The 3,918-nt window shown below is 44.6% G+C and overlaps 1 protein-coding gene across 1 annotated transcript in view; it reads right to left on the bottom strand.

Annotated features, from left to right (window-relative positions):
• Positions 1-3,918, bottom strand: part of LOC109951632 (A disintegrin and metalloproteinase with thrombospondin motifs 17-like) — a 199,476-nt gene that overhangs the window by 179,912 nt on the left and 15,646 nt on the right. The gene's annotated exons all lie outside the window — the stretch shown is intronic.

Raw genomic sequence — 3,918 nt, 5'->3', positions numbered from 1 at the left:
CTACCTGTAGATTTCTCTTCTTTGACTATGTTTTCACATTCATTTACTAAATAGAAACTTACAGTCGAGAATAGTTTTAGACTCTAACTTTTCAGTAGAAACCAGTCGTTAGCCTCTTCAGACACAGCATCAGTGAGTCCAGTTTTCATCCTGCTGATTGACTCATATCTCATTAATCTTCAACAAAAAGTTCCATCTGTGGCTTTAACTTATTGTTTTGGTTTCTTAATTGTTAAAACTAGTTTAGCACAGAGTAAATTTAAGTGAGTGGTTCGACAAAAAGAAGCAGAGGATGTTTAAAATGGTAGAAAAAAACCTTCGGCTTTATTAAGTTTTTCTTTTCCAACATTAAGGTGAACTAGACCAGTTGATATTTTCAGCTTACTATGACCTGGATGACCGAGAATCTGCACGGACAACAGATCTGCCAGTTTTTGAGTTGCTGCTTAAAACTTATTTTCCAAGGCCATTGAATCATATTAATGTTTACATGCAGACCTGTCATGGATTGGGCACAGTTCCATTGCGGTCCAGCCGGCAAATTAAAGTTGGTTGCATCTATCCATCCATCCATCTTCCTCCGCTTATCCGGAACTGGGTCACGGGGGCAGCAGTGTAGTGGTTAGCAATAAAACAAGGCTCCAGAGGTGATATGTAATAGAACAGTATGTAGTTCATATAGATATTATTTGGGTTAGTTGTGTAAGGATGTAAGGCTGAGCTAAGTGTGTACGGAAGCTTGATCTGTTTCTCTTCTCTTGCTCAAGCAGGAATATCTTGGGCTGTGTCCCCCTTGTTTAGCCTATGGGTCAACATCCTGAGTGACTTCCTCCTCAGATAGGGAATGGATATATTGTAGCTGTAGCCTTACGTGAACTGTTCATGTGCTGTTCAGATTTAGAAAAAGGAAATGTGCGCTAGGTCAATGCGACCCAGAGGTTCAGGTATTGGACAGTTTAGACAATGCTAGGAAGAAGATGTGTGTGGGTAGCTGGCATGGGACCGCGTCTTCATGGGTTCGGCCATGCAGGGCTGTGTGAGTATGAGCAGATAAAGGCGGGGTGAGAGCAGAAGAAGAGAGAGAGAGGATGACCATGCTACCGTGAACAGTGTATCACAAGCCCGGCCTCGGAGGGCCGGGGCGAAATGACGACGGACTGGGGGTTGACAGGGGGACCGACATCAAATGGCTTGACTGACTGGCGCTCTGACAATCTTCGTATGCTTTATCCATCACATTGCAGGAGGAGAGTCTCTGTTTTTTGATCTGTTATCTGTTTCCCTACCTACACGATTATGTGTTTAAATACTACTATATTCAAAATAATTGTAATATTAAATGATCTTGTAAATTGGGATGGTTTGTCTGAATTAATTTAGTGGGCACCACACTCGAGCCACGACATTACACACAAGGAATTTGTTTCTGGTACAGAACCGAGGCAGCCATCTGTGGCACTAACTCAACCGATGGCTCTAACCATCGGGGGCAACTTGGGAGTTCAGTGTTTTGCCCTAGGACACTTCAACATGTGGACTGCAGGCACTGAGATTCGAACCTCCGGTTGGGAGACACTGCTCTACCCACTGAATCACAGTCATCCCAAATTGTGCCATCATATCAAAGTAGTGGACATGCAGTCATAGTGATGTGAAGTATTCAAATTCTAAACCTGAAATGCCTTACTCTCAAAAGTATTCAGACCCTTTGCTGTGTCACTCCAATTTCTGGTCAGGTGCATTTTGTTTGCTATAATTTTCCTTCAGATGTGTCTAGGACTCAGCTGGAGTGCACCTATTGCAAACTGAATTGATTGGACATAGTTTGGAAAGGTACACATCTAGGTCTGTAAGCATCCATAGTTTATATTGCATTGTCAGGACAAAGACCAAGCCATGAAGTCCAAGGAACTAGCTGGAGACCTCCACAATTACACTGTCGCAAGGAATAGATCAGGGGAAGGATATAAAATGATTTCCCAGGACCACAGTGACCTCAGTAATTTTGAAATGGAAGACCCTTGGCACTGACCCTTATGAGAGTCTGCCTTCTGGACATCTAGGCCAAGAACCTTGATCAGGGAGGTGAGAAAGAACCCAATGGTCACTAAAAGAGCTCCAAATGTTCTGTGCAAAGATGGGAGAACCTACTGGACAGACAGCCATCTCTGTAGCAATCCATAATCATGCCTTTATTACAGAGGGGCAAGACAGAAGCCACTCTTGACCAAAGGCATATGACAGTTTTCTTGGAGTCAAAAATGGTGGTGGCAGCATCATGCTGTGGGGGTGCTTCTGAACAGCAGGCACAGGGAGACTGGTAAGAAATGAGGGATGGAAGAATGCAGTCAAATACAGGAAAATCCATGAAGAACCTGCCTTGCCCTCCCTGCCTGATCCCTCGATACTGTTTACCATTCCAGTCTGACTCTGTTTCTCCCACACCTGAGCTCCCTGAAGTGGACAGTTCTACTGCCTCAGACTACTGACTCTTTAATTGGGTTCACACCTCCGGCCTCAGGTGTCCCACGAGCCAACCAGGCTCAAAAGGACTCCTTCTTCAGCTTGATGGCATCCCTTACTTCCGGTGTCCACCACTGGATTTGGGGATTGCCGCCGTGACAGGCACTGGAGACCTTACGGCCACAGCTTCAAACAGCTGCATGGGCAGTGGAGGTGGAGAACATGGTCCACTCAAACTCAATGTTTCCAACCTCCCTTGAGATCTGGTCGAAGCTCTGCCAGAGGTGGGAGTTAAAGATCTCCCTGACAGGGGGTTCTGCCAAACATTCCCAACAGACCCTCACAGTACGTTTGGGTATGCTGAGTCTGTCCAGCTTCCTCCTCCACCATCGGATCCAATTCACCACCAGGTGGTGATCAGTTGACAGCTCTGCCCCTCTCTTCACCCGAGTGCCCAAGACATATGGCCAGAGGTCAGATGAAACAACCACAAAGTCGTTCATTGACCTCCGACTTAGGGTGTCCTGGTGCCACGTGCACTGATGGACACCCTTATGCTTGAACATGGTGTTTGTTATGGACAAACTGTGACTAGCACAGAAGTCCAATAACAGAACACAACTCGGGTTCTGATCGGGGGGGCGTTCCTCCCAATCACACCCCTCCAGATGTCACTGTTGCTGCCCATGTGAGCATTGAAGTCCCCCAGCAGAAAGACAAAGTTCCCAGTCGGGGTGCTTTCTAGCACCCCTCCCAAGACTCCAAGAAGGCTGGGTACTCTACACTGCCATTCGGCCCATAGGCACAAACAACAGTGAGAGACCTACAGTGCCTTGCGAAAGTATTCGGCCCCCTTGAACTTTGCGACCTTTTGCCACATTTCAGGCTTCAAACATAAAGATATAAAACTGTAATTTTTTGTGAAGAATCAACAACAAGTGGGACACAATCATGAAGTGGAACGAAATTTATTGGATATTTCAAACTTTTTTAACAAATAAAAAACTGAAAAATTGGGCGTGCAAAATTATTCAAATCCACATAAGGGATGACGGCAACATTCATAGATCCTGGAATGCACAATGAGGGGCAATGTTCATTCCTATTACAGAGGCCCACTGAAATTTTTTTGAGGAAAAGCTGTGTTAGACTGCATATTGTTTATAGTAAAGTATTTTTATATACAAATATAAAAATGAAAATGTTTCTGGAGTGGGACTTTAATTAATTATAGAAGTTGTGCAGAAGCTGCCCATAGCTCTACACAGTGATCCATGTGTGTACTGTATGTGTTTCTATGCTGCTCCAAATGAGTCTGTTCTGGTTCAACTTGTCTTATTAAATGAGCTTAAAAATAAAGTGACACCTTAGTTATAAAACACTGAGCAGGCTGTAACACACAAGAGTGTGTATTTTTGTGTGAATGCATGATTGATGGAGGCGGAACCCCAGGTT

This window comes from Monopterus albus, unplaced genomic scaffold (genome assembly GCF_001952655.1).
Source record: "Monopterus albus unplaced genomic scaffold, M_albus_1.0 scaffold399.1, whole genome shotgun sequence".
Classification (NCBI taxonomy): domain Eukaryota; kingdom Metazoa; phylum Chordata; class Actinopteri; order Synbranchiformes; family Synbranchidae; genus Monopterus; species Monopterus albus.
The sequence above is the reverse complement of the archived record's forward strand: the minus strand, read 5'-3'. Positions and strand labels throughout refer to the sequence as shown.